Source organism: Centropristis striata, chromosome 16 (genome assembly GCF_030273125.1).
Source record: "Centropristis striata isolate RG_2023a ecotype Rhode Island chromosome 16, C.striata_1.0, whole genome shotgun sequence".
In the NCBI taxonomy this organism is placed as follows: domain Eukaryota; kingdom Metazoa; phylum Chordata; class Actinopteri; order Perciformes; family Serranidae; genus Centropristis; species Centropristis striata.
In genome coordinates, this window is record NC_081532.1 from 29,825,268 (window position 1) to 29,850,533 (window position 25,266).

Sequence of the window (25,266 nt, forward strand, 5' to 3'; positions counted from 1 at the left end):
ATGGAGATCCAGGTACAAGTAGAACAGCAATATGAAGATCAACCACGTTCATATCTTAAGCCCTGGGCAATGTCAAAATGGATTTAAACGGCAGGTCTTTCTTCTTTTCAACTGGAGACTGCAGTCACATTGACATGAATCATTGTCCAGCTACAGTAAAATCATACTTATATGGTGCTGTATCATACACTTTGGCTTTTCAGCACAGATTGATGCTGTACAGTTAATATTGAGATGGTTGCATGATGCAAAAGACGTTCGTGTTCAGTTTTTGTAAATTATTTTAAAAAAAAATTCATCATGGCTACAATCATGCAGCCATCTTCCTTCACATCTGTACTTTCATTGCAGTCAATAAGTAGTCTAAGTATAGACAATCTCCTCATATCAGCTTTGGGAAACGCATTAACAAATTACATGTTTTGCTTGTTTTGTTTAGAGGTCATTAATCTGCACATATACTCAGTAGGCGAGGTACACTTAGCTAGATCTAATGCGTTGCAACAGCCCTGCAATAAATCCTACATCCATCAATGTGAATACAAGTTCAGTTTTAGCTGAAGCTGCTTGAGATTTGACTGATCATTTTGGAGGATGTAGTCAGGCCGTAATACATTATACAGAGAGGTATTTCTGTTATATAGCATACCCTCTTTGATATAAATAGGGTAGACAAAGTAATAAAAAAAACACCTGTCAGTATAACACAATAGAATTTAACAGCACTACAAACCGCAGCTTCACAAAATGACCAGTTGAATCAATACACTCACTCACAACAAAAACTCAGCAAAGTGCTAAACCCAAAATCCATTGAGAATGTTCCAGAAAATGTGGAAAGGAAGCACGCCTCAAATTTCAAGTTTAGAAGAACAAATACTAACATTTCGCTCATATAACACACCAACTGGCACAGAGCCTTCAATGCTTTAAACGCTCTCATAAAGCCTCTGTACCGAAACACATGAGAGTTTTTTCTCTACTGCAATGTGAGTTATATAAACAAGAGAAATGTGAATAGTTTGTGAGAAGTTTAATACCTTCATAAAGGTTGTATTAGACTATATCTATAACAATAATCTTAATTTATAGAGCACTTTTCAAAACACGTTACAAAGTGCTTTACAAAGATGACTTTAGAACAGACATAACAACATATAAAAGTAATGTTGGAAAATGACATCATTCTGTGCATTAAAAGACAGTTCAAGAGAAGCTAAAAGGCTCTACGTTAAAAATATGTTTTAGGAAGAGACGTAAAAGAGATCCCTGACTCAGCTGACCTGACTTCCTGTTTAGTTTAAGATACATATACTCAATAAACTAGCAACTGAGTGTGAGTTCATGCATTTTTTATTGGTTATAATTCCGTCCACAAAAATACATGACAGAATAAAAAATAATAAAACTCTCCAATGTTTCAACTGAACCAGTTTTACTCTGACAATATAACCAAAGGCCAGAACAGAAAGAGAGTCTGGCTCAACCAGCAGTATGACATCATTAACTCCAGCAGGAGAGACCATCCCTCTCCTTGAGGAATTGCTGCCCGTCTGCACATCAGTTATAGAGGAGACATCAGTCTCTGGTATAACAATGTTGAATCGCTGGCTGTATCAACCGCCTGGAACGACAAAATTAAGCTCCTAAATTTCCCTAACAGTGTCTGATGAGTGATGAATCTCTCTGGCTCCCGGGCACTCTCATCCTTTACCGAAGACACGCTGATTGTCTTCAGACGGTTCTCCGTGTGACACACAGACTGATAGACAACACTGTATACATGTATTCAGAGCGAGGCAGAATGGAACAAATTACAAAATAAAACGATTCACAGTGTATGTTCCTTTGACTTAAAAAGGTATTACCAACATATTAAAGTGGTCAAATGGTGGTGTGCGTGATCTGAATAAAATCACTCACTTTTAATGCTGCAGATGTTCACATTTCTGAAGACACTAAGCCAGGTAGGCCTCGTTAATGAAGTGTGCATTAGACTGTGAATTAGAAAGTGCAAATTAACAGAACAGATACATTAAGTATTGATTCGCTCAGAGATGCATACTAAAAAGCTCAGAGGAAATGCACGTGTCTCTCTGACTGGACTGGGGGAAAAATAACAAACCAACACTTCCATCAAAAGAGATTCAACCTCTGGAAAATCCACAGTGACGGCACAGAGTAAGAATGCAAGATGTTTTTAATGAGCATCACACAAAACTGTGGTGATAGTTGATCAACTAAATGATTACAGAGAAGACTGCTCAGGTTCATTTTCTCCAGCCCTAATCTCCCCGTGCTACACTGGCAGTTGAGTGAGGAGCTGAAAGCAGAACACTAATGATGTACATTTAACACACGACCTGCACAGACACGCCAGCTCCTCTGTTTGACTTCAGAACCTCGCATGAAAAATTTACATTCTAGATCACCTCAATCAATACTCCCATTAAGCCCTAATCAATTGACCATTAACAAGCTGTTTCTCAGAAAATTGCCAGCCAACGATTGTCTCCGACTAGTTATGTAGAAAAGCGCACGCACTTTAAAAGCATCAAGTCAATTATATGAGACATGAGTCTGAAGCCGAGCTCTGCACACGTCTTGGCAAGAGCATTATGACATACCTATCCGATTTGATTGCTAAAGGTCATCACATCAATTTTCTCTCTCTCACAAACATGTCAATTTTAACATGAATATTTAATGACCCTGAGAAGAGGTCTAAAACTGGCTGACAGCATAGACATCCTGTTATTGCCACTCAAACTCTCTGAAGTCTTGTACTAAAGTAGCAAGAACAGAGCTTTTTCTACTGCACTCAAGTGGAGAAATGATTTCAAATGTCAAATAATATCTACCATGTGACCTGCTTATAATAAAAATCTGTAGCTCCATGACAATACCTTCAACCAAGAGTCATGAAAACTGAGCCAATAGTTTTCTGTAATCCTGCAGACCTTCTTGGTCACCCTATGGAGGGCCTTGCTTTCTTACAGTAAAACATTTTTTAATTAAAAGAATAAAATTGATTGAAGGGTGCTGAGGAAGGCTGAACCTTGAAGTCTTAGGTAGCATTAATACTCTCAGTTAACAACTGAATAAAAGCAGAATTTACCTCAATACAAATAGAAATATAATTCAATATCTGCGGTGTCAAACTAAACCTAGACACACTCTTTCTATATGGCTTCTAAGTAGGCATGAGAAGGCTAATCCCATATACATGCCGGCTCTAATCTCCATATAGAAGACAAGTACACAAAGTGAACACAGAGATGGTTTTACCCATGGATGCACTCTTCCACTGTCTGGGCTCCAGAGGTGTGGGTGCAGAGATAAACGAGGTGGAGGGGGGGATTAAAGTGCCCCAAACGTTCGGGCTGTTTAATTGAAACCTCCCCTGGGACACCGCGGAGGGGACGAGAGGGCGGGAAGGCTGTCCAGGGAGCCACCGCTGGGGATCCTCGTAGGTGCATCCATTCCCTCATCGCCTCTCAATAGGAGATGATGAATAGTGTGACATCAGTGTCCCACAGGGGAGCAGGCGTGTGCCACTGTCCCCTGGAAAAAATGAGCGCTGTGTGGCCTTTATGTCAGAGATGGAGCATGGGGGGTGGGGTCCTGCTATAATCAATAATTAATCAAAACATTAAAAGCATTTTCCTCTTTTTTGACAGGCCAATTGAAGAATCCGTCCGACCAATACAGAGGCAGAAAGTGTTTTTTTTTTCAGGGGTGTGGCACACTTTTACTACAATAGCCTGACTGGAAACTGCTCAAACACATTTTGCTGATGAAAGAAATATATAAAAAAAAAAAAGGTACAACTACAATAAACTTGCATTATGGAAAAAGTAGGATTTTGGCCCATACTAAAGAGTAGTCAGGATATTTCTGCCTCTGTTGCACTGATTTTAACCTTTTATTTTTTGCCTTTATTTGATAGTAGTAATGGAGGGAGGTGGTTGACATTATGTATGTATTATACAAGTAAGAACTGGATATCTTACCCAAAGATGGCATCTATTCAGTCCATGACAATTGCTCACCTGGTGCATACGACAATTAAGTTTTCTAGATTTCCAAAGTTCCCGTTCGGGCCATAGAGTTCATGATCATGTTAAAAAATAATAATGTTTTTTTGGCCACAAGGTGATTTTTTGCTGCAATACAGTGAGTGGCCACTTGAAAATAAAATAAATGGCTATATGGCTGAGAGACAGTGCTGCATGCTGTTCAATAATACATGCATGCATGACAGTCACTAAAGGGCCACCGATAAGGACTCAGCATTAAGGAGCACACCCTCTACCACGGGCGTCCCATGAACTCTGTTTTTAAAACTGTCTGCAACTATTTTTAGCTTTGGTCATTTTAAATAGTATTTTACCTATTTATTTTTCTTGTCTAATATCTATATTTTGAATATGTATTTCTGTTCTGTTTGTAATTGTACTTATCGTCACTGTAAATGAGGGAAACCTCAGTGCTTTATGAGTTTAAGGAAAAGTGTTATATAAAATCTCTCTCTTGCAAGTCCTCCAACTTCAGAGAAGGGAAACCACCTTTATTTTTCTTAAAATTATGTTGGTGATTTGAACAATGGACCCATCAGACATGAGAGGGTGATGAAGAGATAATACAGTCTGCAAAACTAAACACTGTATATGATCAATTATGAGAATATTCTGGAGGTTACTGGCCCATACATGGAGTGGACAAAATTATAGGAACACCATTTAGCTCTGCTGTGCGATATATTCTACCTTTGTAAAGATGAGGTTTTTGTGTTGATTTAAACACTACGATCTGTTTTTGTAATTAATTGTAATATTTTGTGAATATTTTCCCAAGCACTACATGGAATGTCAGCCTTCATTTTTCAAAAATAAAAGAAGAAATAGTAGGTTTTAAATCCTGTCACTGACATCACTATAGTATGTAAGCGTTTGTGCTGCCCATCCCTCCTATAATAGAGCACTGAACCATGTGACATGTGAGTGATAGCTTTTGTCAAATCAATGAGATGTGAACAAGTGCTGTGATAATGTTGTTAGCAGCATCATTTTCTCTTGTTCTTGGTTGAGCTGGTGATTGATAGGGGTGGTAGCCATTTCATCCAAGGTCAACGACTGAGAGCGTTAGACATAAACTCGCTGTGCCTTAAAAAGTGCACAGCAGGAAAATGGCAAGAATGGAGGTGTTGAAATCGCTGACAAAGCAGTCTGAAAATTATCCTTGAAGCTTGTTGACTTCAAGACAAATTGTAATTTTTAAAGAACTCCTCCGGCATGAGTGGAGAGATACAAGAATGTGACAAACTAAACAGATTCCTTCCTTTGAGATTATCCTCGTCACCAACACAGTCTTGGTAAATGCATCCAACTTTGAAAAGCCACAAGATGAATAAAGAGCCTGGAAGCCTGAGGAAAAAAGGCATAAATGCTTTCCCAGATCCATGTTCATTAAATGCTGAGAAAATGGCACTTAGCTTTGATTCACAGCAGACGCAGTGTCCATCAGGACGAGAGTAACAAAGACTCACAGCATCCATTCCTAACACTTAAAGTAACACCATTTCTCTTTCATGGCGAGTTAATATGCTTGTAATGATTCTAGGCACAGGTGCAGAGGAGCTGAAGTTGAATGCTTTAAATGTACCCTTTATACAAATCCCCACAGTGGTTATTATGGCTTCTGGTAATATCTTTATGAGAGATCTTTTCAATAGGGCTCTGGAAACGACTTTTAACACAAGCTTCAAATGACTTCAGCTTAAAAAAGCACACAGAATAACCCATCAGTTCTTATTGTTGCTTTCTACACGACTCTTGTTGGTGTGATTATGTGGGTGCTAAACTCCTGTCAGTCTTACTTCACACTTAACTCACTAGTGTATACTCTTGTTTGGGTTTTTAATTAGCTAAACTGAGAATATTAATTAGATGAGAAAATTCTATTCCTTTTTGTTTAACAGATTAGAGATGCTTACTCGATTCTCAATTAGCTGCTGAAATTAAGCTGTATGCACTTGTTTGTGTGAAGCCCAGTTTGTTCCAAAGCTAATACCCAGTATGCAAATGTTGTCGAATACAGCGGCGCAGGATAATTCAACAAGAGAGACGGAAAACAAATGAATCAGTCTGGGTTTAGTTCCTTTGATCAACAGAGAAGTAAAGCATGGCGGTCATTTTCAAAGAGAAAGTTTGACAAATCATTACTGTAGCATCAGGAAATCAGGGACTTGTTTTCCACTGGGAAATCTTTGGTTAAGCTATTATAACAACAATAGATTCCTGGGACTTCTAATGAGCTGTGATGGGTGAAATGCTGTTAGCGCACTGCAGAAAATCAAACAAGTTTACCTCAAAATCCCCTTTTTAAACATGAGAAATAGAAGAAAATGTCATCAGACTGCAACTGCAATTGAAAGTCTGTTTTAAGTAACTATAAGCATAATGCATCTTAAGTTATATAATAGTTTTTTCCGTCATTATGTCTTTTTTTTTATTGAATAATGTATCGATTATAGATAGATTGTATTAAAATTGTTTCCACAGAGTGTGCATTATGCTTGCTTATAGAATATAGATGAATTTCTTATAATGTCATCGACTTGCCAGTGATTGCAGATGAAAGTTAGGCTGAAAGTCTGGTACATTGACATGATGGATATAAGTGCTCATGTTAACTAATGTGCAATTGAACTTAAACACAATAAACAGATTGCACAGAATACACATATGGGATAAGTGAGTTAAGGACTTACGCACTGTTAAGTCAGAGTACGGTTTCCATTATTGGCAGGATGACACACAGTAAACTGTAATGGATCATTAAAAAAGATGCAGGGTGGAAAATGACATCTTCACTTCTGCTCTTAACCATCTGGTGGCACTCTTCCAGCTCTTAAAGACCCAGGAGTGCGCTACATGTACAGTCCCATAATGGGACCAAAAGCTGCTGCTGCACCCACTGAACAAAGGCTTTTTGTGATGGAGATCACATTCACTTCATCCTTACAGCAACACGATCAGATAAAGCATCTACGTACAGTACAGTTCCTGTTTGCACTGCCCATCTTTCTTTGTTCTGTTTGAATGCCCTGTCAGCAAATTGAAACGCTACCAATAAAGAAATGCACGCTCAGTGACCGCATCATGATTAATGAGATGCATCATCTGATGATTACATCAGCGATGAAGACCAACTCTATAAGTGACATTTCTGCATTACAAGTCATTAAGCTTAATTGGTGAGTGGTTCATTATTGTCGATTGACAAAGATTTTATAATCACTTTAGATTTCACTCAGATAATAACTCCTTTATTTAGGATGATCAGTTGTGCTTTGCTTTTCATTTATTTGGTTTTATTGATAACTTTTTAGTGAACATTAGTTGTAAAAATGTATAAAATTACACAATATTCATACAGCATGTGAGATACTATTAATAATGACATAAAATAAAAACAATTAAATTTGACCTTTTATTTTCTGTGTATCTAAGAATGTCTTGTGATTGTTTCTGCTCTGTCTTTTATTGTTTTTCTTTTAATGTAAGAATTGTTTTTAGGCTTATGGCATCATTCTCCTTGTGATTAACTGCTCTCTGTCGAAGCACTTTGTAAGTTACTGTTTTTAAAAGGTGCTACATAAATTAAAGTTATTAATTATTATCATTAAATTCATCGCACTAAAAAGTATCCAAATTGATGAGGCAATATTTGGCCTCTAGAGTTAATGCAGCCCTTATGGCAGCTGTCCTTTGTGTGACGTGATGATTTAGCAGCAGTGAGTCGCACCATGAGCTAATGTCTTCACACAATCAGAATGGCCCTTGTTGTGAAAGGACTTTAGCCGAGCCCCTCTTCTCCCTGAGTGGCAGTGACCCCCTCTCTCCACGCCCACTGTTTTGACTGTCAGCAGCCCCTCCTCTGCTCCCCTCCTCAGCCCTAATGAGCCATCTCCTGGGGCAGGGCTTTACCCCCGCTAGGGGTAAAGAGGCCATCATGTTGCTCATCTAAAGACGACACATAGCCATGACTTCTCCCTAATTGTGTGCCTGTGTTGGCTCATTTGTTTTCGTCGTTAAAAATTCACCCCCATATTTTCCCCTCCCCACTGATAGACCGGCTGTAAGCAATTTGAGGGAGCAGATCGTTTCTGCTGGCTTGGGAGGGCTTTGAGGCCTCTCTCTCTCTGATGTATGGAAACACCCACAGACACAAAGCCGCACTTGCAAAGTACAATGAAAATATTAAACACAAACATTCTTCATTATGCATGCATAAAGACAAACACATAGAAGCACACACACTCACACACTCACACACCAGTGGATCCCCTTGGGACTGTTTGCGTCTGTGGCGAATTTCAAAGTAGCAAACATCAAACTCAGACTGACTGCGACCTGTAGGAGACTAGACCTTTAGCTGGCACATTAAATATTGATGTGGTAAAGTTATGCAGATTGTTTATTGACCGGCTTTCAGAGAAGAAATGGGGGGAGGAAGAAAAAAAAAATCACCGTCTGGCCATTCCTAGTGTAATTAGTTTGATTTTTGAACACTGTTTAAATGTACTTCCTCTTCCTGACAATTGGGCTGTAATTCCTGAAACAAACAAGCAATCGAGAAAATAATTTAAAAATATGCTGCCTTGCTTAAGTGCTTCTCTGGAGTAATGCTTCAGTTTGCACAGAATGGATCTATGAATGCAGACACAATTACTCTGTAATACCTCAATCAACCACAATTACGGCTGATTCAATGTAAACATGGCCCTCCCCTCTGTCACTTGACTTGGCTGTGACATTTGCCAGGTGGTGTTTGCCGTCACCATGCTTAGGCTATTATTAGTCTAATGCCCTAGAAGCATCCTGTTTATCTGACTGAAGGCAATTAGGACGCAATGCTGTACCTTCTACAGAAGCTATGCTAAATGGGCCTACATTTTGCGCAGAGATTGATATATGGCTTACTGTTGGACACATCCTCTCGTTCGTGTTTTTTAAGTGATGGTTTGTGATGGTTTCAGAGCTGAAAGTCCTGTGTTTGTTTGACCCATCCTTCCACCCCGACCTCGGGAACAGGCGGCTCTGCACAAATGAGGCTAAAGGGGTACCTTGTGTGCGTTAAAAACTGGCAACAATGGGATAATCCTCATCCTCAATCCATGTGGTATTTTTCTCTAAAATTAATGCAATTCATCTCACCTGCAGATCATTTTTTAAATAAATCGATAATGTTGTCGATAAAATATCAGGGAACAGTGAAGAAACTTGACGGATCAAGTCCAGCATGACATCTCTTGTTTTATCCAATCAACAGTCCAAAACACACCTCTTAGTGATTCATACCACACTCAGAACGCTGCAGCCCAGATCATCAGCAGAACTCCCTCCAGCCGTCACATCACTCCAGCACTACAGCAAATTCACTGGCTTCCTGTCAAATATCTCTCAGACTACAAAATCCTGCTTCTCACTCTCAAGGCCATCCACCACCTCGCTCCTCCATCCCTGACTGACTCCTTCAAGTCAACACTCCCACTCGCTCCCTCAGCTCCTCCTCATCCATCCATCTCATCGTCCCACCAGCCCGTCTGACCACCACGGGGTCCAGAGCCTTCAGCGCTCGGCTCCACGCCTCTGGAGCTCCCTCCCTCTTTCACTGTTCAAAACCCAGCTCAAAACGAATCTGTTTAAACTGGCATATTGTACCTAAATCTCATATTACATCCCCATTCTGTTTAATAAATTGTTCAATTATTATTTGTTATTTACTAGTTGTTGTTTTTTGTTGTTGTCAGTGTAAGGTGACCTTGAGAGATAAGAAAGGCTCCTATAAATAAAATGTTTTATTATCATTATTATTATTTCAACACATTCAACACAGCTATGTATGACTGAGGGTTATTTATACTTTCTTTAGTTCACTGACTGTACATCAGAAAACACAGGTTTGCAAATATTACATGTTAGATTTAAGAAGCCATATGCTGTCTTAGATGTATTCACACATGGACTTAACAGTGATCTGTGTATTCATGGATCATTATGTCACCATCTACCCAGTTTTGAGAGGGTTGTGACTGCATCATTAACTTCATCCACTCGGGGCGTTAACTGATCTTGGGCTGTGCTACGCTTTCTTTTCTTCTGACTGACTGTCAGAGCTTTATCTTTTCTAATGAAGGGGTAATTAACAACCAATTTGTAAATATTAAATGATCCAACATTTGTAAAGCTGTGGGAGAACCCTGGGCAGAAGGATATGATGGATACTCTGAGAAAAATAAATAAGAAGCTGGAGAAAATCACTGGGAAAAAATGCTGCTCTGTCTGCCCTAGTAGCCTCACATCCCTGACCTGAGTAAGCAGCTCATGAGCAGATGGATGTGCTTGCACGTGCAATACATGGAGATCTTTAATGGGGCAAAAATGCACAAAAGGCTGAAATTAATGATCTCATACTCTTGCTTTCTTTCCTATATGTGGAAGGACATATAACAGGAGGGTTACAAGATGCTATGCTAACTTGAGGTGCGAATCCTGGTAACACGCATGCAGTATTTCAAGTTCTACTGCACGCAGCCTGCCAGGTCCAGTTCTACAAGGCTGCAAAATAATGCATTGGACCCTCTTTAATATTTTGCACTATCAGTTGGAATTTGAATACTAAATGCAATCCGCTTAGCTCAAGAGCTGTGTGGGCGTCTTCATGCGTGCCGTCTATTTCGGTTTATGTATGTGTAGCAGCGCAACATGTAAAAGGCTGAGTGAAGGTGAATATTGATCAGCAGGTGTGGGGAATATGAAATACTCTTTCAGCTAGTCACATCGCTGGTCTCAACTCTGAATAAAACTGTGCCAATCAACGAGTTAAATGTGATAACAACAGCTCAGCAAATGCAAAGCTTAACCACAGGAAATGTCGGGATGTTTCAGTGTCACGACACTACTTGCAAGAATTCAAATGCATCTCCCCTTGAACATGGTCACAGTTCAGTAATTGTTACAAAACAGTGTTTGCTTTGCAATGTGTTTCAAGGATAAAACTTGAGACATCACTTAAAAAAAGTTGGAAATAAGGCTTTGAGGCCTATCAACCAGACAGCTCTTTCATAAAATAGCAGAATATAAGTGAAAAACCTGATGAAGCAGCCTGTTGTTGGTTAGAGGAGATTTAATGAAGGTATACACAGTGAACAGATGTGTACAACTGCACTTTACAGAGGCTGCAGATTCATCAACATACAGTAGTGTTCAAATAAATTGCAGTCCAATGTGACTAACCAGATTAATCCAGGTTTTTAGTATATCTTATTATTGCTACATGGCAAACAAGGTACCAGTAGGTGCAGTAGATTCTGCTTTTTTTTTTTTTTTTTTAAACACACCCCTTTCAACTAATTGCCCAATTGCACAGCCTTAAGAGTGTGCATATCATGAATGCTGGTTCTTGTTGGTTTTCTGAGAATCTACTGCACCTACTGGTACCTTGTTTGCCATGTAGCAATAATAAAATATACTAAAAACCTGGATTAATCTGGTTAGTCACATTGGACTGCTATTATATTGAACACTACTGTATCAGTCCCGCTGCCGTTCGATGCTGCAGGGATTTTTATGAATTAAGAACTATTTTCAAACAGTATATAGGGCAGTAATTTCATTTTTAGAATCATTTTTAATAACCAGTCAGTCTGTTATATGCACATATTAGATTATGAAAAGAATCCTGCAGGATTTCAGGCAAGGCTCGAGGCCCCTAGAGGAGGTGGCCCACCGCACATACAATGGTTCTGCATATAACTACAATTGAATGCAGGGTTATTTAAAAAAGATACAGACTAATGTTGCATGGTTAATGAGGATATTACTTTTTCCACGTTCATAATCATGTTCACAAAAACTGTTAAATTCATCTTAAATTGCATTTTCGTGTAGATGAGCAGGAGGCTCCAGGAGTCAGACAGATAATGATGTCAGCTTCCTGTGAACGACACATCAGACTGGCAAACAGTGCTGACATGTAAATTAATCTTTCAGTGTTTAATTAAGGCAGAGAGGCTCTATTGTTTTACAGTCAGACTACAGGCTTCAAATCGCAGGATGTGAAAGAGGGAAGAAGAGGGTTTAAAAGTATAAGGACAGGCACAAACATGTAACATGATGACTCATACAGCAGCAATGTAAATAGAGGAAGCAAGAGATAAATTTCTGTCACCACTTTCTTCAAGAAATAATCCAAGACTCTGTTTCCTTATCGTCTCGTTTACATGTTAATGTCACATTGCAGCATGTACTTTGTGAAATCTCACATCTACCATTAGGTATGGTAGATCCATTAAATATTTACACAGTGCAGACTCACTGTGTGATACCGTGATGAATAAAAAGTAATAAAAATCACCACAAGGCTGTCACCTAAATCAGATCCTGGGCTGATACTGGCGCCGCTTGGCACCGCCTGGGTGCTCTCACCAGCATTACACAATGTTGTGGCATGTCCTGACCTTCTGTTCATCCAGCTAGCCCAGCATCAGTTCATTGCTGGGAATGCATCCAAGCTAGGCAGCACCATGTGGTTAATCCCAATGAAACTATGGCACCGAAGGTACCCGCAAGGATGGCACGACTGAGACGAAGCCTGGGTACCAAATTCACTGCGAAGCTCCCGCTTTATCCCAGAGAGCTGCAACAATAGATAAATAGAGAGAGATAAAGGGGAAGACAGTGATACAGTGTTTTTGCCTTAGGTGAGACACCTGTTACTGTCTCGACATGACAGAGAAAATAGAGATCAGAGAAGAAGCTCAGGAGAATGGGCTGCTGCTTTGTGTGTGCATAGCTGAGCTCCTGTTGCTGACACAGTCGTTCATAACCCCCCTTCTGTTATTTCGCACACACAAATACAGTCATGCAGATGGAAGTGAGCATGCTTGTGTGATCACACACTCACTCCTCCAGCAAGTACACCTACACATACAGCACCGCGCATGATCATAAGCTTGGGCAAAGGTTCTTTTCACATCTCCTCTTGTGTGAATCAATAGCTAGACAGAAAAACTCCACATATTCCCTGCTATTCGTTTCATTGATACAAGTGTTTCTGTGGATGCCAGCTACTTTAAATAACAGAAAACAAAATCCTGCTTGACACACACCCAACAACTTGAGAGAGGGTAAATCAATGCTGGCAGCCATGCAACAGTGAGCAGACATTAAGCAGCGTCAGTGTCAGTTTACTTCCATGTTTAGGTAAGACAAAACATCCTGATATCTGCCACACTGAGTGCAAAGGACACACAAAGAAAATTTAATTAGTGCTCATTTTCGAGCATTTTCAATGCATGAATGGATGTTGTGATGGGCATATGTGCTCATACCTACAGGGGATGCACTGCAAAGAAAACACTGGAGTAGAGAGTGAGCGACGGAAGAGCATGTAGGTGGAGGGGATTAGCCTGATTGGCATGCAGGTGGAGTACTGCCTTCTCTGAATGCAGCAATATTTTTGCAGCAACCCTCTGACAAGCAGGTGCCACTCAATCATATGAGCCCCATTCAAACCTTTTCCTCAAAGCACAGATGGTGCAGGGCTGAATAATGATGCCGCCACTGTTATCCTCCCAAAATCCACACAAACAAAAACAACAATAAACAGTATTTCATTTAATAAAGAAGACAGCTCGCATGCAGCTTAGTTTAACAACTGTTTTAACAGAAGCTGATAATGACACAAAATAGGACATAAATGAGACCCCGTTAAATTATGTGTACGAGACTTTCTTTACAGCAATTCATGCTAACATGACAGCTTACGCTGCAATACGCTAAACACCAGCAGCTGATCTATGCTGCTGTTTCATTGTGCCTTCAGGGGAGGTTTTCACAAGGTAACTTCCACTCCCATCCTGCATTCACACTCCATACGGTGACACAGGGATGTGTCAGAGTCAGGCTCTACTATCAAGCTCCAGATAATTGTATGGCCTCATGCAGAGCCAGCACATGGAGTTTAAACTTGCCTTGAGCTATAAGCACACCGCAGCACTGTCAAAACCAAAATGACAGAAAACCAGAGGAGAGGAAGAGTGAAGACTGAAGACAGAGTTGACTGCCTCCAGGGGAAGATATAACCTTTGCTAACAGGTCCCTTGTTGAAAAGTATTTGAGGGATTTTGGTACCAGCTAAGGTGCTTTATAATGTGGAGCACAGCAGGAAGATTTGGTGAACAAAATTACCTTTGCTTTGACAATCAAGAGTGTATTCTTTATGGTGCAGAGGTCTGTAATGCGTTTCAGTAACGGATTAACACACAACAACCATTTTACAGTGACATGTTCAAGATTTACACTTTTATATCTTAAATTGACTCACATTTGAGTGGAAACCAGTTCCAGTCATGATTGTATCAGATGGGAGTAATGCAGTTTGTATCACCAAACTGTGACTGCTGTGTAGATTGCTAACTGACACCTCTCCAGCCCATCTGACACAATCTAAGAAACCTTTAGGTGTCCTTTAATCCAGTTCATCATTATCACTCTCTTCTCCTTTCTTCCACTCGCTCCCGATCTCATCTGTGCCCAGACCATGAAGTGACTCCTGACCCTGCCGGTCCCCGAGGTTAACACAAAGCCTAATGACTGAGAAAACTGACAGTACAATTTGGAGCCGTAAAGCAGAGAGAAGGGGCGCCGGTAATTGAAATTTCTAAAACTGAACAGGAGCAGCAAAATAAAGGGGAAGGAATTAAACACAGCACTCCTTTACAATGCAACAGGGAGTTTCTATCAACACCTCTGTAAACAACCAGCTGTAACACCGTTTATACCAAAGAACTGAGAGTACCAATAGAAGAGGCTGCTGGGCCTCAAAATCAATGCATTGTAAGCCAGCTGTCCGCTTCACTGGTCAGTTTACCTCCCAGACAACCAGGACAGAATACTAAAATGTATTTGCATTAACATTTAGACTATATCTAGACAATTGGATATCAAGACACAGCTTTTTTTTAATACTTTTGAGATTTCATTCATGTTTACTTATTAGCTGTGGTTCCATTCAATTGTCAAGTGATTTGTTAGTGAACCATTGAAATGTTGCAAAAAGAAACCAAATTAAGCTGTTTCCATCAACTGGTTTGGAGCAATAAACTAAACTACAGCCCGGTTTTGTCAGAAGCACTATTGGCTACACATGGCTGTAATCCTTTAGTAAACAAAGTACAACCCTGATTCCAAATATGTTGGGACAGTGTGTAAAAAAATAAAAATAAATGATGCATCAAATTTATCATGAACCGCTTAAAACACACCTGCCCTGGTAGGTTTAAGGGTAGTGTCTGTAAACATGCAAAATAAAGTGCATACATATAATATCACATATATAAGTGAGTAATTACTTTTAGAAATCATCTGTACCACATTTGCTCTAGCATCCACCATATGATAAAAAATGCACAAAAATATAACAGTTTTTACTGATTCAAGGCACAATATAATAAAAAAATACAATATAATGAGATGAACAATTACTTTGTGAAAAAGTGTGAGTAAGTATTTTATTTGGTTCTCGGGGTTATAGGATCTAGATTATTGGGTCCGATGGGAAAGGAAAGTTTAACTAACTGCTTGTAGCCATTTTGAAAAATGGCTGCCACGGCAACCAGGGTCCGAGTTTGCGATATCCAGTATCCAGTATCCAATATCCAGTTTTGTTCCCAATATATTTATCAACACATCTGCCAAATTTGGTGCTTTTATCACAAAATGAACAATTGTTATGATATATTGAGCTATGCCGCCACACTATAGGGGAAGGGTTGTCATTAGACCACAAAAAACTTGAGTCGAAGCTTATAGCAAAAGAACTGTAAGGGCAAAATACATGTATGACGCTTCATTTGAAAGGTAACAAAATCTAGTTTCTGCAATTGTGCTTAAACATATCTGGCTAAAACACAACCTAAACATTTTGTTAAAATTGTACATATTTTTACCATTTCCATTCAGCTTTTTTAATGTCATACTTCAAAATGTGCATAAAAACTGTGTTCCCATTTACTCCTCTTTGTCTAACTAAGTAATAAAATGTGTGCTTTATCCAACTGGTAATCATGGCAATCATGATTTTAATACTGATTGTCTTTCTCAAAATATGGCTGCATAGAAATTACCCATAATAATGTTGAGGCATCTGGTCAAAAGTATCAAAACAATTGATTTTTCTGTCAGTATTTCCCAGCCCTACTTTATTTCCTGATATATTTTTTATACAATTACTACACCACTTCAAATGAAATCTTTCTTGATGGGAAAGGATTCAGTGTCTTGTCATGGAGTAACTGCTTTAGTTTATAGTCCTGCCAGCATTTCGGATCCGGAGGGGCTCGCAGTAACATGCTGACACCATTTTATCCATTTAGTTGAAAATGAGAGGAGAGTGCCTTGCAGTTTTATGATCTTATCCCACTTGGCGAGATTTCTGTCGCTCCTGGTATGTCTAACGCCCAGGGCATGGAAAATAGAAAATATGCTCTTGTGCTCTCCCTCCCTGTCTCTCTCACTATGTGTCTGTATGTGTGTTACAGTTACAAACACCCACACACAAAAATATTTGTCTGCACACTAAAATATTTCTGTGTGGGTGTTTGTAACCCCTGAGTGCTTGCCCTTTGCTTAAAAAAAACAGCAAAGCTGCTGTACCTGTCATCTCCAAGCCTCTCAGCTACACTGTTTACCTCTTCCTGGTATTCCTCGGCCCGCTATGTGCAGAGTGAGTCAGCAGATCAGAGGAAAAGGCAGGCTTCAGGTTGAGAGCTGGCTGTGTTTAGAGTCAGAGCCAAACCTCGGCTCCGTGATGAGTGACCTGTAAAGAGGAGGTGACAGTCAGAGACACATACCACCTACTGCAGGAGGCTACACACTGTCTGATGCAAACCAACATACTGTAGCCGGTTTACCTCCTGTACCACCATGACTCCAGTGGTATAAAAACAGAAACCTTAGTGGATAAGTCACTCCAAAAGTAACCTGATTCTTACATATGATAGGTGAAGCTACAAAATAGTCCTGCCTCTGGCATTAGACACAAAAAACCCTATTCAGCTACACTGTAGACATTTCTATGACCATTAGCTTGGTCGAAATCCAATCTGCTGTCAGTGCTTATGGACAGGTATGACTGGGCAATATGGCCAAAATACAATCTATCCTAATCATTACAGACATATATATCAAAATATAGCATGTTTTCTGGTAATTCAATAAATAAATATAAATCCATAAGAAAAAAACACATGGTAAATAGAGGTGTGAATCAGCAGAGGCCCCACAACACGATTTATTCCCAATACTTGAGTCCCGATACGGTATTATTGTGATTTTAAGCATTTTGTGATATGGTAAGTATTGCAATACAATATACTGTGATTTAACTGTTTAACGGCATTTTGTGTCCACAATATTATGTTAGCCTAAATAGAGAAACTTTGCAGCATTATTTCGACAACTTCCCAACAGTATATCCTGTCGTGGTGCCTATAGAATCCTTAGATCTTGTAGTTTGATATGATACCAGTATCTCCAGTATATTTCTAAAAGTGAGCCCGCTATGGCCTCTCAAAAAAAAAAAAAAAAACAGTGAAAATACTGATGGCCCGCTGGCTGTCGGAACGCTTAATACCGATACTTGGCAGCCATGAATCGATATAATATTGCAATATTATGCCGACTGATTTTTTTCCCCACCTTTGATGGTGAAGCCTGTACTCTGTACTACGGTTCACTCAAGCTTTGCATTTGCAAGGATCAGAACGTGAAGTGTAAACATTGCCATTATGCTGTTCAGCCACTGGTCTTTCAAAATTCTGGTATGAAAGATATAGACAAATATGCAGGATATACCTTTCTTATATCGTTTTTATGATATATGTCATCATATTGCCCAGCCCTATTGACTGAAATAAAACAATAAAATAATTATTAACCTTTGTAACAAAACATTATGAAAGGTATTGTAGTTGAATAAGGACTAAACAATCACAGCAGACAACTGAAAGCTCACTGCATGTATATTCAGCGAAACACCACCTTATTCAGATATTTTAATGCAGCATTTAAGAGGGTTCAATTTGTGATAGTGGTATGGTCGAGGTAAGGATTACCAGCTGTTATAATCCCTCCAGTTAACTGAATATGTGCTGCCTCTGGGTTGTTACTGTAAAAATGCACATCTGGAACCCCCTGGGTTCTCCTATACCGTCACACACATAACGTCCGCCATACAAATGGCATGTAAGCCAGTTCAGGCAAATTCATTCATAGCATTAAACAAAGAGCCTCCAAAAGCTTCCAGGAAACCATATAGCCATAGGGTTGCAGCGTGAGAGATGGGGGTTGTGCTAAAAAAATTGCAACGAGACAAAGAGAGGAGCAACACCAAACGACTCTCTGTGATTACATGTCATAACACACCATGCTGAAGACTGCGGGTGTCCTCCCAGAGTGTAAATCACTGCCTGGGCTCCCTTGGGCTCCCTCAATAGGTGACAGCTCCAGACCTTGTCTCACCTACCCCACACACCTGCCCCCCACAAAACACACAGTGGCCAAAATATAAACACTCTGCATAATAAATACAGAGGCAGGATGACAGTTTGTGTAATTTCATATCTCTGCTGGCAGTTAATCAAAACTTCCTGCATATAATCATCACGCTAGAGGAGAGGTGGGTTTTAAGGTCAACATATTAAAGTCTTCTCACCTACAGAAATAAGACACTCAAAAAAAGTAGAATCCTTTCATTAAATAACCCTTTTAGGTTAATCTAACAAGTTGGTTAAATATTGATTGAAGGAAAAATAGATTTCAGATAAAGCCCTAATGAATAAAGTCCAAGATTAACACTTACAACAGTGTAGTGCAATTTAGCATAAATACTCTCTAAAAAATAATCACAGAAATACATATTTACTAGGGATGGGAAAAATGAATAGATGATTGGTTAATGGTCATTAAGAATTTGGTCATCTCATGGAATTTTTAATCAATCTGCGTTTTTTCAAAATTTTATCTATGACTGGTATCAGTACTCACTGAACTGAAACACGGCCGAGTGTTCAGTTCTGTGGCGCCAATGAGCTGAGAATTAAGTTGGATGAAGCTTCAGTTTGCAAACTGAAAGTTGCAATAACAATTATAAAACACACAGAAATACAAGAGTATTAATTTGAGCAAAACTAGCTTACTGTATCAAACCTTGTTAGCATGAATTACTAGGTTTAATGTGATCCCAAACTTATTTAAACACAAAACACACTTAAATATGCAAGATTACTGTGAAAACTAACCTCATGCCTCTTCGGGGGCTAAAACATAAAACATTGAACTCCTTGACATTATCTTTACAGTATATTCTCACGAGTTAATTTTACGATCGACAGGAAGGCTTTTGCATAGTACTATATATGTTTTATTTTGCCCATGTATGCATGCAGCGATTAACATTAATGTTATAGATGCTCGGGTTGGCAGGTTTCTCCCAAATGGCCATCCCTAGTATTTACTTAAGTATCATCACTTAAATTAATAATTTCTGGTAAATAATGTCTTTGTTTAGCAGATAATCCTGAAGTCCAAGAACAAAAAACAGTTGGATGCTCGTGGATTGTAACATTGAAGCATTGCTGAAGGACCGTAGGTTTGATCCACATATGCTGAAGGCTCTGCAGAAGAAAACAAGAGGCAAAAAAGAATTTCTGCCTTAGTGGGTTAAATGAACTATATCAAAGGCTTTGGTGAAGATTTCCGTCTTAACAGATGTACTGAATGTCATGAAAGCCACAAACAACAGGCTCTGAATCCCAAGCTCGCCACAAACAAAATAATCATTTAGTGCTGCGAGTGACAGTTCTGCTTTGTAACGGAAATGTATGTGCCTGTTTATCCTCCATCTGTGGTGGCATCTGTTTCATATTGTGCTCACTCTCTGTTTGCCAGTGTTTGGCATCAACACATTTCAAATGTTATTTTTATCCGAACACGACGCCAGTCAGGGCGGTAGCTTCGTATTGCTGCACTGTATGAAAGATCGCTTGGTTATATCTGCCAATTTTAGATGACGGATTTTAATTATACTTATTAAAACCGACAAGGAAGGATGATTGTCAAATAGAAGAAAAGACAGCCCCATTACTCTCATTATTGTGTCTCAAAAAAGAAAAGAAAAGGGAGCTCTTCATCTGTCAGTGTCAGGTGGAAGTGCATATAAAAATTACTTGTGCTAAAAGCCAGGGTCAGTTTGAACCTTATGTCTACCGTGTTCCATCTTCTACAAGGTCAGGATCCTGTCAAGTTCAATGACCCTGGTCAGGAGTCAAGACTACGGTCGCAGCACACAGTGTGTTTGGATGGATGTCCATCTGTGAGCTGGCCACAAGGGTCATGGACGCTTTAATTTGATAGCAACAGTGTGCTTCACTATTTGCAGCTTTCATACTACTACTGGCTTGGATTGCTGTGTAGTAGGTCATGCAGTCATAAATTTCAATCCGAGACATAAAACTGTCCAATCAAGACCACAGAACTGCTGTGTAGAGTTGTTTTTTTTCCGCTGTTGCCTGTAAATGTCGCCATAATTACTTTTTTACTTCACATATTTTCAAAGCAAACCTTATTTTTTATGGCTTACACTTATTTTCTGCAGTTAAAGTGGCACATCACACTAAAGGCACTGTGTATTCCAACATAAACAACAAAACCAACATTTTTCTCTGATATGCTGGCAAGCCTTTACAAACATTTTGCCTTTAAGCATGGTGCAGATTGAAGAGTAATGGAGCCTAAGAAATCAAAAGGGGTGCTAGCCATGCTAAAGGAATAAGAAGTGGGATTCACCACACACCATTTCACACATACTGGTTCCAGAGCAGCCAGAGAATGTCAGGTTTGTGCTGTTCAAGAAACCTATGCATTTATACGGGCTTAACCCTCGCTCAATACAGAGGGGGATGGTGCACTGTGCCAACCATGAAATGAACTATTTCTGAGACATATCAGCTTAAAGAAACCATAACAGCTCCACACACCTGTAAGGCTACAAATTCCAGAGGAGTTAAACCCCAAAGTAAACGTGCAGAACATGGCAACTGTGAAGTATAGACACTATTGTAGAAGTGTTATTTTTACTTTTTATTTTACCTGCTGACAATCTATCCTTTTCCTTTCAATAACAGGGGAGTATAATGGGCGGTCCATCTCAAACCAACCAACCAAACCAAACAATGAAGTACTCCTCCAACAAATGAACTGTTATTTACTGAATAACCAGACAACCTGCAATACAGTTAGGCCTGTCATGTTAACACATTTTTTAGGACGATATATTTTCCCATAAACTATCACGATAAACGATAGTATCGTTGTATCAATGTTTTAGTTTTATAGCGATATTAGAGCATAATAAGTACATCCTTTTCCATGGCAATGAATTTTTTAATCTTGAGAATATTAAACATTTGAATTGAAATGTGGAAAAGAAATAAAACAAATAAAATAGATTTTCAGGATCTGTTAACAAAACATTGCAGTGCGACTAACAACATGTATTATATTATTTTATTATTAAAATAACATATAAACAGCTGGAATGGGTGCTTGGGAAATATAGTTTTTACTCACGCATGTAAATGACAATATACAGTATTGAGTCCAGAAAAAAATATTGTGTCCATTTTTACATATCGAATGATAAGTCAATATAGTAATTATCGTGACAGGCCTGAATATAGTGATAAATATCATTATCTAGATATCAGGATAGAATAGATAGACAGCTGATTTCATACAATGTTGTTGGCAGGCAGATTTTGTTACCATTTGACAGAGCTATGCTGATTGTTTCTCCCCTTTCCGTCTTTGTGCAGATATAAGAGCCATCAATCCCCTCATTTAACTATGTGCAAGAAAGTCTCTTCCTTTAAAAGCATAGAAACCCCATAAACAATAATTTATTACTGTACATTTTGCTGCAACATTGGAAACCATCCTTTAAACCATAATTTCCCCTCCCCTTTTCTGGAAGGCGTCCATGCTGACTTACTGGATTAAATTAATTGTGACATGTTGAAAATTAGAGTGAAAAAAGGACGAGGATTTCATCTGTGCTGTGGGTCAAAGAAAGGCCACATCATTGCAAACTCAATAATGAATACAGTGATTTAAATAGAGTCGCAGCACCAATTAACTCTAAAGTTTTCCCGTAAAACAGAGGGAGAGACAGGAATGAGCCAGGCTTAGCCATATCAGCGAGGCGTAGCTGCTCAGCCTTCTCCTCATCGAGCCTTGGTGTGTGTTGGTATTGTAGCACTGCATGTCATTACACTGCAGACAGAGTAAAGAGATGTGAAGAGGTCAGTTTTACTATGCAAAGCTGTAAACCTATTTTATAGTGACTTTCATGAGGCTCTTGCTACCCTGTCACTCTTTATCTGCTTAGCAACCAACAGACCACAGCTCCACCACGACCTCTGACCTCTCTCATCTTTGCGGTTTGCAACTTCTTCTTTGAATTTCAAATCCAGCTGGAGTCCAGGAAGTTTAAAGCTCGGCCTTTGAAGTAGGGTGTTATTAACACATAATAACAGCTCCATTTTCCTTTTTAACTAATCGTGCTTCAATAGCATAAAACAGCTGCACTATAGTCATATCAATGCATACTGAGCTGGCTTTATGTGACAGCATTAAGAAGAAGGAAAAAAATCTACTCGTTTATGTGGCTATATCCCTGTGAATTTATAGACCCTGCTGCAATGGTGTTATTGCTTACAAAGGTGACTAATGAGCATGAGGTGAGAAGTGAAACTTGTCATTAGAGTGAAGAATATGAGAGGGGCAAGCTGAGAGGGTCAAGACTTGTGTGAAAGGAAACAGGGATGGTGATTGAAAGTGCCAAGTAAAACTTGAGCTATGAGGCTGTGATTAAACTGAAAGGACAGACATTATGGCCCTCCTATCATTTAACACCTTGATTGCATGCCTGCCATGTCCCTGTCAGACCGACTGCTTCATCAAAGGTCTTTGTCTGGTACGAGTACCCCCATTTGGTCCCGGGTCCTTCCCTGGAGACCACGAAGGACAGGAAAAAAATGTCCAAAAATACAAGATTTCTATGGCTTTTTATTACATAAGTGTGTAAGGTTAAGTGACAGTACTTAGTGTGACTGAATTCCTCAGATCTGTTAATGGAGACTGCTTATACAGATTTTTTAAAAGTTGTAAAAAGTAACATTAACTATCATATTATCTTTATATATGCTAACAGCGTGACTTTATGGATGACTATGATGGTCAGTCCATCACTTTGGTCCAGGCTGACATATCTGAGCAACTACTGGAAGGACTGCCATGAAGACTTGTACATTTCTGGTGCCCATAGAATTAACTCAAATCACTTTGTTGATCCTTTGAGTTTTATATTTCCAGCACAACCAGCAGCTAAAATTCTTCTTCTTATGTAGAATAAAATCTCATAAAATTAGCATAAATCCTTGTACAAACATTCATATAATAAAGTCAACATTTTAATATTTCTCATACTTTAATTTATGAGCTAACAGGCTGCAAAACTATTTGCATTTGCATCTGTCTCAACTTTGTACAAATTAGCTAGGTAGCATGCTAGCTAAACTTAGATGATCAACCTGATAAACATATGCTACACCTCACCATGTTAGCATGCTGATTTTCACATTTAGCCATTAGCATTGTCGTTATAACAAAGCTGCTAGCTTGACTGCAGACTTTCAGTCTTGTCATGCATACCTCATTTTTGGATTCTGCACACAAGAAGCATGAGACATTTATTTCCACATGCTTTGCTGTTACAAAAGGTCTCCAACTTTTTTTAAAACTAGGCTGCCCTCAACATTGATGAGCAGGAGAACAAATGTTTTCCCGTCAGGATTGTAGGCCTGAAATGAAAAGGGGTGAAATGACACAAAAATGACAGCTTTTGGTGAAGTCTTCCTATAAGATTGAGATTAAAAGCCCATTTTGAATTGAGTCAGGGAGCAAATTATGTCCAGATCACTTCTCTTCTTAGTGCTTTCAATAAAATGCCTCACAAATTGGTAAAGGGTTATGGGGTGCCACATCAAAATGACAGAATAATTGTGCCAAGGCTATTTCATTGGTATAAAAAGGATTCTGAATAGAGAGATGGTCTCTCTTTGTCTGATATAGCAGTTCTTATATTTCATACTGCTTCCTCTCAAAATAATAGAGTCGAAAACAGCTTGTTTGAACATTGGGAAAAATGAGGACATAATTTATTGTACACTTTTGGTCGATATCTTCATTCTCTTTATCGCCAGTGTTCATAAAGCCCAGACACCCCATTCTAGTCCCCACCCGGGAGGTCTGGCCCTCCCGGTGACCCCAGCGTACCCCGTCAGACTAAACAATGATGCTGGGTCACCTCCTCGTGGCCCAAGACAGATGGCTGGCTTCTCTCTGTGGTCGCCACCATGGCCAAGGTCACCTCCCCTGCTCTCAGTGCACCTGCACCCCAACACTCCCATCATCATCATCTTTATTCCTGCTACACCTCGCACACGCGCCACTGAGCAAACCCTCCCCCCCTCCCATGTTAACAGAGGGGAAAATGAACCATTTAAATTCTGCTGGTTTATGTTACACCATGCTGAGGACTACATCCCACCTGCAAAAAATACCTGTAGTACAACAATGCAAATACAAAGCCAACATCACTGAAGAACATTTCAGCAGAAAAGTTGATCAGTTGATCTATTTCCACAGACATTACTGAAGAGCTGTTCTGTTTTCACTAATAAAGACATAATGCCAGGTTGGCAAAAGAAGACAGCAGTATGGGAAAAACAATGAAAACGCACTGAAATAACGGTAAATTACGACAAATGCCTCCCTTGCAGTACCATGAGTCAATGGGCACACGTGTCACTCTACAAAACGCTCCACAGCAGACCACTGGAGAGGGGGAATAGTATTGATGAGAGGCTGTGATCCATGAGACAGGCTACCTGTCACCATCGCAGCAGTCCCTCCCTCACACATTCAATACAGCAAACCATCAGATCAATGTCCACAGACACAGTCCTCCCCCTGCAAAACTAATTATCTGAGCATTTTATACTGCCAAGTCCCCTCCACGCTTTGTTTATGCAGGCTGCAATTAGTAAGAGAGTCAATAAAAAACTGGGGGAGGTAA

At 39.4% G+C, this 25,266-nt stretch overlaps 1 long non-coding RNA gene across 3 annotated transcripts in view; it reads right to left on the reverse strand.

The window, feature by feature from the left end:
• Window positions 1-1,726: 1,726 nt before the first annotated feature.
• The window catches only part of LOC131987908 (uncharacterized), a 60,152-nt gene continuing 36,612 nt past the window's right edge, over window positions 1,727-25,266 (reverse strand). Inside the window, exons 3-5 of one of the 3 annotated variants that reach the window (XR_009395838.1) lie at window positions 16,760-16,887; window positions 1,924-1,997; window positions 1,727-1,775 (exon numbers count right to left, since the gene is read on the reverse strand). This is a non-coding gene — a long non-coding RNA (uncharacterized LOC131987908). Of the gene's footprint in view, window positions 1,776-1,923; window positions 1,998-11,624; window positions 12,706-16,724; window positions 16,888-25,266 lie in introns of those variants that run through there. The other 2 variants (XR_009395840.1, XR_009395839.1) reach the window with 2 other exon arrangements.